This window comes from Diadema antillarum, unplaced genomic scaffold (genome assembly GCF_040938485.1).
Source record: "Diadema antillarum isolate AM-2024a unplaced genomic scaffold, OU_Dant_1.0 seq00001227_RagTag, whole genome shotgun sequence".
Lineage (NCBI taxonomy): Eukaryota > Metazoa > Echinodermata > Echinoidea > Diadematoida > Diadematidae > Diadema > Diadema antillarum.
The window spans coordinates 249909-264909 of NW_027272016.1; the positions used below are offsets into that span (position 1 = coordinate 249909).

At 38.4% G+C, this 15001-nt stretch overlaps 1 protein-coding gene across 2 annotated transcripts in view; it reads right to left on the minus strand.

The window, feature by feature from the left end:
* The window catches only part of LOC139745005 (uncharacterized), a 176285-nt gene that overhangs the window by 11286 nt on the left and 149998 nt on the right, over positions 1–15001 (minus strand). The window lies entirely within an intron of this gene.

Sequence of the window (15001 nt, forward strand, 5' to 3'; positions counted from 1 at the left end):
ATCAGTTCTATATTCATCCTGAGCTTGACCCTTGGACCATTTTCCTCCCACAGTTTTTATCTTAAAGGGTGTGTACAGTTCTGGTCGAGGTGAGAATTTAGCTTTTAACGTTTTGCGAGATATTCAGAAATCACTCTATGAGACGTCAAAGAGCACGCAGTTCTAAGGGGTATCAAAAGTTTATTCGATGAAAATCGGTTTTGAAATGGCTGAGATATCCAAAAACAAGGTGAAACAAAGAGATCCTAATAAAGTTGTGGCATGTCGCCTTTTATTATTAGCACTTTTTGGGATATCTCAGCCATTTGAAAACCGATTTTGATCAAATAAACATTGAATCCTTCCTAAAATTACATGCTCTTTCCTATTTCATAAGAGGCTTTCATTATCTCACTTAGGAATGTTCAAAACATGAATCCCCAACTTAACCAGTACTGTACAGTCCCTTTAAACTTATATTTTGATTCCCGAGTACAAAGTGACTCAAAAGATTCCAAAGTGTTTGTGCTTTCATAAAATATTCCCCGGCAAGTTGAGCAAGTCATGTATAGTGCTGATTTAGCCTCAACCTCCTAAAACAGTTTCTCCTTGATTATCATTAACACAACAGACAATATCAGGACTGAAACAGTTATGACAACACAGTGAGTAGGGAGCCCTATGGGTGGCATGCTAAAAGCACAGATCCTGATAGGTAGAGGACAGAGTCATCTACCTACTCCAAAAGAAAGGAGAGAAAGAGAGAGAGAGAGAGAAATGGGAACATAGTGAAAGGTGGGAAAGCTGAGGGCATTATCACTAGCGGAAATGATTATCTTCTAAAACTAATACACAGCTTTCATCTGCCTGTCTCACCTATTGCAGGGAAGAAAGGAGCAGCACTGGTATGAGATAACCATAGTGGTATTCACTCTGGTGTGAATTAGTAGGATACAAATTTTGAGATTGGCATTGTGATCCATATCTTTAATTTTTGCCAGAGTGAACATAAAAATCTTACTCAATAGCACATCAACATTCCAATCCAAACCAAAATCCCAAGAAATTTTGTGATTATTTCAGAATTATAGCCATTATTTGAAAAACAGTGCAATAATTTACACCGTAGGAAGTAAATAATCTTTAGATTTTTAACCCCATCTTTCAAAACACACATCATAACAGCACATGAACACTAGGGAAAAGGTCATTTTGGGCATGTGCAGATTGGTCGACATATTATCACAATCGGCAATTAGTGGGCTATTTTGTCTGTGTGAATGACATTACAAAGGTTGAAGATCGCACTTAGGTCTAAAGAGAGAAATGCTTATCGTGAAGGCAAGGGAAACTTGCAGACAGGTCAAGCAAGAACACAATGAATAACATTTCATGAGATCAATACTTTTAGAGAGACCCCAAAAAAAATTAATCTAGTAAATTATTTCATTTAGTCAGTCAATCTCTTAAATCTGCTTGGTATGTACAATATGTCCTGCTAAGATGCCCCCAAACCTACCATATGCCTCAGATAGTTAATTTTGTTTTGTAACATTCATGGGATAAAAACAGTAGGTCTATTTCTTTTCAGCATTGAGACAAATTGAATTGCTTGCCACTCCTACATTAGTAGCCTTAAAAGAGGAGGGTGTGTAGGAAGACTGCCGGGACATTACTTTCTACTTTTTTTTTTTTATCTCTCTTGAAATTATAGTCAAAGCTTTATTCAATGTCAGAGGTAATCAATTCCATTCGAGAACAATCAGTAGAGGTAAAATGATATCCATCTGAAGTTTTAAAACCTATCATACCCAAAGCCATACAATCTCTCCACACCTGGATATCATTAGCAAGCTAGGAAAGCAAGAAGGACTTTCATTTTCTCACTCAGTCAAAGCTGCTAGCAGTATGGGTCAAGACTCACATGGCATGCTATTGTAGTATGTATCGTGCTTGCTTGTTTCATCACATTTCCTTGCTTCCTAATCTATCATCAGTTAGCAATGGTTACACCAGTACAATCCAAGAATAAACTGTTATTGATTACCATGCAGACCCATGCTCATATTAGAATCAGATATATGTAGGAAAGATGGTCACTAGAGGGTTTAGTGATATGATTCAATGATGGATTTAGGACTCTTCTTCAACACGACGACAACTACCACAGAACATATCATAGATAATTTACAGGAAATTCTTCTTTGGGCATTGAAAGATGTTTCCTGTAGACATCTGTGAATAACTCTAGAGGTGCATCAACATCAGAATTATTCTGGTATTAAATACCATGGGAATTTTCTGGCACTAAAAACAAAACAAAACAAAACAAAACGAAAAAACATGGTAGAAGATACAGCAGTAATTCACTTAGTAAGAAATACCATGGTATTCCTGGTATCGAAGCATCGTGCACTGTGCATATCTTCAACAGGAAAAGACACAAAGTGTGCCACGTATGTCATGTGAAGAATACACTGCTGTACGATCTGTTGTATTTCATGTTACTACTCATACTCAAATCTCACACACATATTTTGGGTAAAGTCTAAATCACTAACCCTACATATATTTCAGGATGTATTTTGTAGCATACATATATTTCATGGTGCATTTTCATTCACATCATGATATTCCATGTGAAATATTGCAGTATATCATAGGTAATATGGATGCATCTTCTATAGAGGAAAACTCAAGAATTTTTTAAGTATCTGCGCAGTCACTGCTGGATGAGAAGACTACCACAGTGTATGATGTCACATGCGTACAACGATATAAGGAAAATAAAAAGAGAATTTCACAAAACTTTACTCTTTGAATAAAGCGCACATTTCTTTGACTTGCTACTGATGTATGTTAAGGGTAATATTATTCCCCATGCCTTCTGAAAGAGAGAAATCGAGTGTTCTTTTATGATGGGAGGAAAATAAAAATATGTTGAATTTTCTCTATACTTTCTTGTTGTACACGTGTGACATCACAAGCTATGTAGTCTTCTCATCCAGTCGTGACTGAGCAGAAACTTCAAAAATTCATAACTTTTGAACGGATTGTCCGATTTCCCTCAAACTCTCACAGATCCATTCTACTGATATTGCTGCATTCACAAAAAATCCACATGTCTATGAAGGTGAACTTGTCCTTTAAGAAGGAGAGTTAGTGAATAGACACTGAAGGTTGAAGTCATCCTGTATGATGAGGATGGGTAGTCTCATCTTGGAACCATTCTAACAGTGAATGAGTGGGTGGTCTCATGCTAAGATCTGCCTCTAGTCAAACCAGACTGGTGGGATCAGCCTACAATGTCGATATTTGACCATTTTCAGGAATACTCCTGGTCAGCCTAATCTCTTGTTGTACACAAGTCAATATATCTGTGATAAGCTGTGGATTTAGAAATGTGCATGCCTCCCTCCCATGTCTCATCCAAGATGTGTCTCTTTTCATCCCTCTCTCTTCTGCCAGTTTCCTCACTTTTTGGCTTTTTCTTCTCAGGGATGTCCACATGACTCCATCAAGCATCATTCTTCCTACTTGCCCTGCGAAAGCTTTCTTCTCCAATTCCAGGAATGAAATTCATGGGGGAAAAAGGAAGCTAAAAATTCAAGTACTAGTGCAAACTTTCTGAAGTTTTCATCACACACTGTTGTAGTTTTCCCTTCGAGGGGAAAGCTCATGACATCAGGCTGTAAGAACTGAATGATCCAATCAGAAATCATTACAATGAAAACAATGTCTGGATGCAATGATAGTCCAACCATCTCCCATCCTTGTTTCATAGAAGGTGAAAGCAGCATGAGTGCTAAGTCAGGATATCAGTTTGTGCTTTGTTTTCACAAATTGCCAGTGATTAGAGGAATTCTTACTGCTGACTCTTTCCAGGGGTCAAAGGTCTTCAGCACCTGACAGCATGGATCCTGTCTATAATTGGAGGATAGCTGCAAACAAACCCTGTCTCTCTTCACCGACAATCACTGGTGACAGAGCTAGCATCCGCCATCTTGTACTCTCTTTCTGTTGTTGTTTTTTCCTTCAATACACCGCACTGTCTTGTTCATTTTATCAAAGCATACACGAATATTGAAACATATTTTGTGTGATGTACGAGAGTTTTTGTGTACCCAGAGGTATTTTGCATCTAAAGAGAGGGTACATCCTATTTGTGGTTAGCGACAGACAACAATTTCTTTCTTTCAAAGTAATCTACATGTGTACACCATTCCTGAGACTCCTTTTCATTTCCAAATTCCATCTGCACTCAAAGCTGCAAGTCCCCTTCATATGAAGTCATCTCACTAAACCTCATGTGTCTCTTCTAGTCAAAGTTTACCATGGGAATACTTGTCATCATAGCAAACACATGTATAATCCTTGAAGAACAAATTGGGGATGAACAAGGTATGATGGCATATGACAGCCATCAGTCATAACTGGACAACTACACTCTATAAGAAGAAGTAGTTCTTGGCTTGACAGATAGAAAGGCATACAGCATTACAGGCAAATAAAGCAGTGCTCATTTCTACTTAGCAGCATGTCATGTGAAGGGAGCATAGTTTAGAAGCATTTTGTATTCAAATGTAAAATAATCCCCATCTATCTCCCACGTCTCTTCATTCATGTATAAATCCAAATCATACATGGACTTGAACCCACTCAATTCATATTATTTACATCAAAACATCTTTCGTTTTTTCTCTCTCATATCATTCACTGTATCTCTCATTTCTATCACTCACACTCCTGGTGGCTGCCACTTGCTCATCACCTTATTTTTAGCCTTCATTAGTTTTTTCTCCTGCTTTGGAATGTGTGTACAAATATTGATTTCTTTTTCACTTTGTACATTTATTAAAGTCTCAAATCTGAGGTAGGGTTACCTCTTTCTTTTAATTCAGTAGTCAAAGACCTACACACTCATATAAAACAAAATGTTCTTACTTTCCTCTGTTTTGTTTGCAAAAAAATGATAACTATTATTTAATGATTACACTCTCAACCATTCAGTCTTTCTGGTGATAGACGATCTTTGTCACTGTGTTTACCTCTCTCTCTCTCAACTCCCTCCCTTGTTGGGGCATGTTACCAAAAAAAGAAAAGAAAAAAAAATCAAACTCATTTTATTAAGGAAGAACCTTAGAAGATCCAGACTATCAATAAAAGTCCCCTTGCGGTCTACATCTACACCATTGGGAAGCTATTTCTGGCCGTTTCTGAATTCTATTCTGGCATACTGCAGCCTCAATTCATCATGCTTGATCTAAAAACTGCTTGGATCTAATCGCCTCATGTCATGGTAAGCCCCCAAATACTCCAGCATTGGCAAAGAAAACAGTGCACAGAAGCAGTAAATACAGGCATTCATAAAGAGAAGACTACATTGGAGTTGTGCAAATCCAAAATCAAACTAAGCTCTAACAAATAATGCAGAAAATGTGCTTAAAGGGACTGTACAGTACTGGTTGAGGTGGGGATTCTTGTTTTGAACATTCCTAAGTAAGATAATGAGAAACCTCTTATGAAATATGAAAGAGCATGTAATTTTAAGAAGGATTCAACGTTTATTTGATGAAAATTGGTTTTCAAATGGCTGAGATATCCAAAAAAGTGATAATAATAAAAGGCGACAGGCCACACCTTTTATTAGGATCTCTTTCTTTCACCTTGTTTTGGGATATCTCAGCCATTTCAAAACCGATTTTCATCAAATAAACTTTTGATACCCCTTAGAATTGCATGCTCTTTGACATCTCAAATAGTAGTTTCTGAATATCTCGCAAAAAGTGAAAAGCTGAATCCTCACCGCGATCAGAACTGTACACACCCTTTAAGGTGGGTGTTCACACTCACAATGTCACTACGAGATTGCAGTAGCATTGCAGTATGAACATTTCCATTTTAACAATATAATGCAGGTACATTAGAGCAATGAGAAAAAAAAAATGAAAGAAAGTTGGTATTCTAGTAAGCTATAAAAATCAAAATCTTGAACATTGTCTTCGAAATTATAGATCGCAGTTACCAAAAGAGCATACCTTTCTCTCGTACCTACTTCATTAGGTATCTCTTATCAATTCACTTTTATACCCCTTCTGAACAGAGCTTATTGAATTGGAATTACCTCAACAACGTCTAGACAAATCATCCTATTTTTGTCTTGATGTCACAGTAATTGTCATTTGTCAAATTTTACCGTAGGCTGTCAGGGGAACTACCCTGACATTTCTGATGACACCACAACAATACAACCCTTCTGTTAAGATGCTCTTGAGATAAGATTTCACTGATACAAACAATATGAATGTGCAATAGTCAAGGCAGAATGACACTACATGCCAAACACAATCATACAGGGATCACAATCCCATCTTGTTTACAAACACTGTTGCCAAGTCTGAATATACACATTTTAGATAGACATTTATCCTCTTCATCTAGAAATCCTTCTTCTTTGATGACTTTGTCCTTGAATGATTTGAATTCGTATCATTATGTTTCTTAATAATTTTTTTTTTTTGTGTGTGTGCATCTGAAAGACATTATGATCAAAGTTATCAACCACAAATCCATGTTAAATACACCAGGGATGTAACTGTGTTCCCATCGGACAGCAACACTACTTTGCTAGAAAATGGTGTGGCTAGGTTACGCTCGTCATTCCAATTTCCCGCTGTAGGGTTGGAACCCATGAAAATGGTTAGGTTGCTATGGAAACCTACCAATAGAAAGCTTTTCTGTTTTTGTCAGTGTCATACTAACACGGAGGAATGTTACCCTGTGTTTATTCTCTGGATGTTGTTGCGACTGTTAATAAAAGGGCTTTACACCTCTTTCACTGTTCACTCCAGGGATCACCAGGAGATTCAAAGGGGAACATCCGCCAAAAATTATTTTGTACTTGTGAATGAGCAGCCCAATGAATTTCTCCAGTTCGCTCTTCTGCAGTGCAAGCACATATTATGGTGCATGCGGAAAATGGCTCAAAAGACACTATTGCTTTGTTGACCTCCGCTTTTCACCTGGGGGTTTACCCATGATGCTTTTCATACTAAAGCATCACCTGGGAGTTTCTGGGAGATCTTGGGTAAAATTTGCTAGGTGTGAAAAGTGTATCAGATGTGTAACTTCTAGGAGACAGTTTTATGTGCTTTGACTGTGAATTTCCCTGACTCTTAACTCCAGGTTACATGGATGGTCAATACTGAGATTTTAAGCCTGCCTGGCATTATTCTCAGAAACCATCTACTGTAAAACATGATATATTCGCGGCATTAATTTTTCGCGAATTGGAGCCGACAGCCTTTTTTGCGGCCTGAAATTTTTTGCGAACTGCTACTGGCATTCAATGCATATAGTGCAGACAAGAACTTTCGCGTGCATTTTAATTTCGCGAAACTTGGCGCTCACGAAATTCGCGAAATGAAAATGCATGCGAAAATTCCTCGTTTTACAGTAATATGAAAATCCCAACATATTGTGCAGAAGCCAGAGAGGATTTATTCCTACCCATATAGTGGGCATGTGTCATGCACTCCGAGCTGGCTAAAATAAGTGGCCAATTTGAAATTCAATCAAAGGGGGGGGGGGGGGGGGATGGAGATTGCAAGCAAGCTGGAGAAAGGAATACAGAAGTATGCTGGTTGTATCCCAGGGGCCATGTCAAGCTGGGAGCACCAATATTTGGGAAGAGAAAGAGGATCCAGTGGTGATGGGTAGGGTCGGTGTGTGATATCATATCATCTACCACACGTCTTCTTGATTGTCTTACAAGACACAAGTAGGACCCCTCCCATTGGTCGCATTCACACTCTCCTTTTAACTGCTCCACAAGCAAATCACTGTCAAATGAACTAGATCTCTTTTGTCAATGTATGAACACTGAAACTTGGATTAGAGAGCCTAAATTTGGCAGTGGTTGTTGCTACTCAAAGTTAAAACCTGATCCTTACGGGAACCTAGTATACCAGGTTCCTGTGGCATCAACTCATAAACAGGGACCTGTACCCAAAATATAGACAAGAGTGTCTGCGTTCATGGCCTTGTGTTATGCTGACTAAAAGAATGACTTCGAGTCTCTTCAATCAATATCTGTTCTTTTTCTGTTTCAAATCCGTGTGTATTTTGTCTAATTTACCTTTTTCCAATGTAGTAGTGTGCGGGTTTTGCTTTAAAACTCGTATGAAGACATACATAGCATTCAAGGATGAGCTCACTAGATTTTGACTTTTGCTGACCCCATTCTGGTGCCCTTACATTGTGTAACAAAGAGTTTCTGAGCCCATCAGGGCACACTCTATTCATACAAAACCGTACCTTATGTGTGATTGATATTTTGCATTGTTCAATGACACATGCCGGTGACCGTGGAAATGAGATACATGTAGCACTTGACTGCTTTTGCACTGGTGGATTAGCAACCTGTCCGGCTAAAGAATCTTGATTGGGGGCACTGAAGGCTCTTGGAGAATTGCTTGACGAATGGGTTAAGAGACAAGTCTGCCATACAAAAAATGTTGTTCTACAGGGGAAAACAGATTCCCACATGACATTTGATTTGATGGCTACCATGGGTTTCCTCACACTATGACAAGCCTCTTGTCTTCCTGGTATTCAAGATTCCCCCTTAACCCTAATCAGGCTGGGCTTTTTGGCCATGCCCCGAGATCTTGGCCATTAGTGGTGCGTAACAAAATTTGGCAAGTGCAACACCCACCTTGTAATCTACAAGATTGTGCCTTAAGAGTATTTCAAATTGTCAATGTCTAATTTTAATTGATTAGTTATGCAAATTAAACCCACAATCTCATTTTAGCACGTTAAACACTAATAAAAAGCACTGAGAGTCCAATGTTTGGTTTGTATATCTTTTTATACATTTTTAACAATTGCACATCAAAAAAAAAAAAAACCTTCCAAAAGTTATTACCGTTCTTATGTATTTTCTTGTTTTCGGAATTTGTCATGTATTTCTTGTTTTTCATTTTCAGTTCTTTTTTAATTGGAAATTGTCACTGACCACTTTTCTACTATATATAGCATAAAAATAATCATTCCAACTGATAAATAATGAAAATAATTGAGTTTTTATGAGTTTCAAGACAGGGCACTGTTTCCAAAGATCTGGGCTAAAATGTGTTTCAAAACAACTGTTCATTTATGAACTATACAGAAATGCACTTCTGGCTCAAACGCTTTTGTGATCACACTTTTTTCCGAGTTGAGTTTTTAACCACATGATAAAAACAGTTGTGTGTTTATTAACTGTCCAAAATTCCCTCAAAGTGGTTTGGAAACCTTAATTTTGCACTAGAAGTGAGTTGATAAATGCACCCTTAGAATAAGATATAATGGCTTATGAAAAAACACACACAAAGACAGAAATAAAATCAGATGTGAAAGTGACCAAGCTCTTGCATTTTTTTTTTTTTAATATCAGCTTGATGCACCTCTCCTATACTGCATTCTTGAAGATTTGTTAGGGTCATCAACTCTGCATCAACTAAGAGACTAAAAAAAAGGGGGAAAAAAGAAAAGAGACTCAGATACTTTCCATTGCAAGTTTCAAGTCTATCATCAAGAAATAAGAGAAGGGTTTCCATATCTTGGGACCAGGAGCCATACATTTTTGGGATTCATGGAGAAACAGGAAGTTGGAGAAACAATGGTTTTCTTTGAGATTCACCTGAAAACTGACTCCAGAGGAAATGGTGTGTGGATCAGCTTTCAGATATCTCAAAAAGTTTCAAGGAGTCAAAAACTGTGAGACCACACCCCACTATACACTTTCCCTTGGCCTGGATTGCTCTTTTCTTCTTATCCCACAGTTCATCACACTACTAATGGAGCATGTTCTTCATTTACTTGTATTGCAGAAGAAAAATCTAAAAATTTTCAAAACATTTTTTTTTTTCTGGTGAATTAAGCTGGTACAAGATAACAACACAGACAAGGAATACAAACTATCAAGGAAAGCCGCTCATAAAATGGCATTGACGCTCACTGGCTTTGTCATAGACAAACATAATTATACTCTTCACTGGTCAGTTGCTTTTCTCCATCACAATAACTTAATGGCATATGACAATGTGAGCCAACACACTCTTCGTTGCACAGTTGTAGTGGCCTTGCAGAACTACACATGTGGCAAAGGTATACTGACGGACCCTTGCATCCAGCAGCCAGCTATAAATTTCTTTTGATGATCAATTATGGGTATTATATATCCAGCATGTCTCACTACTTGTCCAATATCTGTCTTATCTTTGGCATCACTTGCCCATGAGAGTAACTTACTGCTTCATAGATTGAATGTTATATGAAATATCCATTGGCCTATACATACTGCTGAAATACTAATTTTTGTACAGTTCATTTCACACTGAAGTGGAGTACTATGAAGTTTGCATGCCTAAAACTTTGCTAACTTGATGCATTTCTGGTAATAGTGCACATTACCAGGTAATATGGAAACAAAAACAAGGAGGATAAACCTAACATTTATTTGCAGCTTATCTTTCTTTGTTGCTACTTTTGCACATATTGTGAAAACATTTTTGTTTTTTACAATGCAAAATAATCACACTCAAATATGAAAGTAAGCGGTATTTCAAAAGCTGGCAAACTACTGGTAGAATGTAATTCCTTTTGGAATTCAGCTTAAAAATCACACAAGGTAGTAAGCTTTTTGGGTAGGAAAACCTGGTGATACTAGCCCCTTCTAAAACTGATATATATAGGCCTACTGACTGACACACAGGATGGAGCTAGGAATGCAGAAAATAATTTAACTCTACCATTGAAAAGATTCTGAGGTTGTACCACCTACATGTGTTTACTTCTTCTAACTAAAAAAAGTAAAGAGATTAATGCAAACTTCAACAAAACTTGCATCCATCAGATCTTTTATATGAGGACTAATGAGTCAAATTTCTACACAGCTTACCATAATATACCCACCTACAAGAAACTCTCGCTGTTAGTTTACATACAGGGGACATGTGATTCTCATAGTTGAGCTTCACTAGATTAAATTACAATTTATCCTTTCTACCTTCAATCCAACCAAGGAGCTCCACGAAGTTCTTTGATCTTACAGAGTTCTTGCTGTAAGATGACATGATGAACACACAATACCATATTACCACAACCTTGTTATATTTGCTATCAATTTTTGCATAACGCAAAGAATCACATCTGGTCAAACTTTCTAATGTTCCACCTCAACTTTTCTGCTATATTCTTCTATAACAGCTTACAAATCATCTGTCAAACATTTGTTTCCTATAAAATGTTCATCTAGCTGCCCTAATTCATCATACTCCTACTAAGACTGCAGTTAGGTGTATCAAATTTTGGCCAACACAGCTGGATACAGCAATCACACAACATTAAAACCCTTAGGTGTGAGGTTTGTTTTCCATTTATTAAAAAAAAAAATTGTGAAAGATAGAAAAGGGGGCTGGGAGAATGGGATGAGAGGGACAGACATAGCAGAGAAACTGTGTGACCACTTGTGTAGTGTTGCATTGACTTATTAATCTATTTGCACTGACAGAATGCAGCAACTGACTTTGAGGGCTCCTGGTAAGAGTGTTCTCTTCAATCCTGGTAGGTCTCTTGGGGTAGGAGGGGCAAGAGAGGAGTGTGGGATGCAGTCCAACTCTCTTTAGCTTTCATACACCTAGCCTCTACCAAGCCTCCATACAACAATACTAGTTATCATGACCCCAGCAACCGCATAGCTCAATCAAAGGTCAAGCGAGATACCTCATGATGGCCGCATAATTGGATTACAGCTAAACATCCGCAATGGTGTAACTTTGCAGAGCAGGTATTCGGTCATCTAGAGATTAGGTATAAGCTTTGGATCCACCCAATGGGTATGTCTGAAAAGAATGCAATTTAGTTCTCTATTGAATGCAGTAAGATTTGACTAATCATGAGTTGCTGATTCTGGTAGCATTTGAATATCATTTTGAGTCAATGAAAGCATCTTCTTGGATTTGACATTCTCTTCATATATCTCAATCTGTCAACCTGTTACTGTCTGTTTGTCTGCCTTGTCTGTTTATCTAAATTCCATTATCACAGCACTAGAATAGCATCTTCTTTTCATTCAATGTAGCAAAGAAATGTAATAGAAGCAAACCTATAGAGGCACAAAGAAGACTGAAATGACAGTCAGTTGAACGAATCTGGAGTTGTCAGTCACTCATACACCCTATGGGATATCCAAACTCTCTGGGCAGTAACACTCCATGACTTTTTCCTTAACTTTTATCTTGGGGACAAACCAGGACTGCCACAGCTAATACATCATAACATCACACAAGACGGCACGGATCAGTCTGTTACAGCAAGATCAAACATCCATTAGAGTGTCAAAATGTCAGTTTGGGGATAGAAAGAAAAAACCCTGATGATACAAGAAGTGACCGACATCACCGGCTCCAGAAGGTAGTCATCTCGCTGGAAACAGAGCGCTGGTGAAAAGAAAGAGAGTTATACCACCTCAAACAACAGACAATGGAGAGAGGAGATGGAGACCACATCTTTACTCCACAGATATCTTGTCTCTATAAAGTACAGAGAAAGAGAGAGAGAGAGGGGAAAGAAATGGATTAAGAGAATGGGAGATGGAGTGACAGATAGATAGATACAGGGAAAGATAGAGAAGTGGAAAATGACAAAAGTGAGAAGAACTTTTTGGTTGATCCCAGTTCTGCAGGGTGCTTTTGTAACACATTCTTGGATAGATGAAACAATATTATCCCTAAGGTGGGATGTATCCCTAGCCTTTGGGTGTAAAACTGGTAGCTCAGGCCAGGCCAAAGTGATTTCTAATGGGGTTAGAGACACTGGCACTGACTATCAGCATGGGATTCCGATCTTGATGATCGACATATCTTAGTCCCCTAGAGAGCTAATGCAATCTATAATAGTAACTAGATGAACTGTATACATTGAATAGGAAAAGGCAACAACAGATCAGTGCTGAACAATAATTCCATGCATCCAAATGTTAATTTCACAAGAGAGATACAAGGTATATGTGACAAATAGACGTATAGTGACTTTCACTTTCTCTTTCAGCCAAAGTGCTCACATTACACTTGCCTGCGCTTTTTTATCCCAGGGCTAGCGATATTTAGACCTGCAGACATATTTCCTATGTCAACCTCATTGTAAACCACTCTCTACATAAAATAAATCATGTGTAAACAATCAGTCTCTCATTCCAGTCTGGAAAATGTTGAGAATATGGAAAAAATAAGCAAAGAATGTGCTGGCAAATAAGAATTCTATGTAGAAGTAGCGAAGAGTATCCCGCTGCAGAAGCCGCATGAAAATGATTGAGAAATGGCTCATTTCCGAGGACAAGCTCAAATTGGGCATCTATTAGTAAGGCCTGTTCCTTGTGGCTTTTATTTTCAGCTAAATTGGGGAATGCACTGCCTGTGGGTACTTTCATTTCATGTGAACCATGGTTCCTATCTACACATGCTCTACAGCAGACAAAATCAGGAACGGGTAACAATTTCAGGCTGCCAGCTCCGTAAAATAGAGGAAAGGAGAAAAATGTGGGGATAACAGCTGTTTCTGCATGGTTATACTGAAAGTGGATCATGGCAGAATTCAAGCCATACTTTCTCCTAAATCTCTTTCCCCCTCAATCATTATCCACCATGTCAAATTGTCTGACACCATGGAGCCCTGATGATGCCTAGCAACGAAAGGTAGAGGTGGGTAGCTGCTGGGCTGGATGAGTGATGCCTGAGTTCTCTGGGTTGATGTGATGAGCTCTCTTCTCTTGGTCCCACTGCTTCAGACATGGGTGTGGTAATATACAACTAGTGACAAGTGACCACAGAGGATCTGTTGTGGTCACATGATCAAAGAATATTGGTATGATCAACCACATGGACACACTGGATTTGCAGAAGAACAGCTTTGCGGAAGCAAATTGCCGTGATTAAATGAAATAAACTAAACTGAACTGAACTGAACACTAGATTGGTAGCAAGAAGTAGCAAATATCTCTCCATAAGATGTATGATAGACTCACCATAGGAAACTCTATTTTCAGTTCAGTTCAATACTATTTATTTACAGCAAACAATATACATGTATGCAATGGCGGATCCAGAGGGGGGCGCAACCGGCGCAAGCCCCCCCCCCTTTATTTTTCGTTAAAAACAAAAGAAATTAAAAGAAAAAAAATGAAATGAAACCCGGAAGTGGCACCAGAAATATTAGTCACGCCCCCCCCCCCCTTACAGAATTCCTGGATCCGCCCCTGTGTATGTACATGTCTGTAGGTAAATGTAACAATAAAATAATTTTGAACATGCTGGGGGCAAATATCTAGATGTAAAAAAAACCCAACAACAAACCAACCAACCAACCAACCAACAAACAAACTAACAAGAAAAAACAACTAGAAACAACCTGTGGTGAGAGTGCCTTGAACATAAATTAACATACATGTAATGTGCAGTGATATACAAAATGATGACAGATGGAGATAGAAAACAGTGATAGGGAGTAGGGACAAGGACAGAGATATAGGGACTAAGGACAAGAACAGAGACACAGGGACTAGGGACAAGAATAGAGATATAGGGACTAGGGACAAGGACAGAGATATAGGGACTAGGGACAAGGACATAGATATAGGGACTAAGGACAAGAACAGAGATACAGGGACTAGGGACAAGGACAGAGATATAGGGACTAAGGACAAGGACAGAGATATAGGGACCGGGGACAAGGGAACAGATATAGGGACTAGGGACAAGAATAGAGATATAGGGACTAGGGACAAGAATAGAAATACAGGGACTAGGGACAAGGACAGAGATATAGGGACTAGGGACAAGAATAGAGAGTTAGGGACTAGGGACAAGAATAGAGACAGAGACAAGGAGACAAAGACTCTCTTGTTGTTTTATTTTGTTTTTGTTTTTATAGAATTTCTAGATTCACGCTATCCTTTTGTTATACAAACCACTTGGGTGTT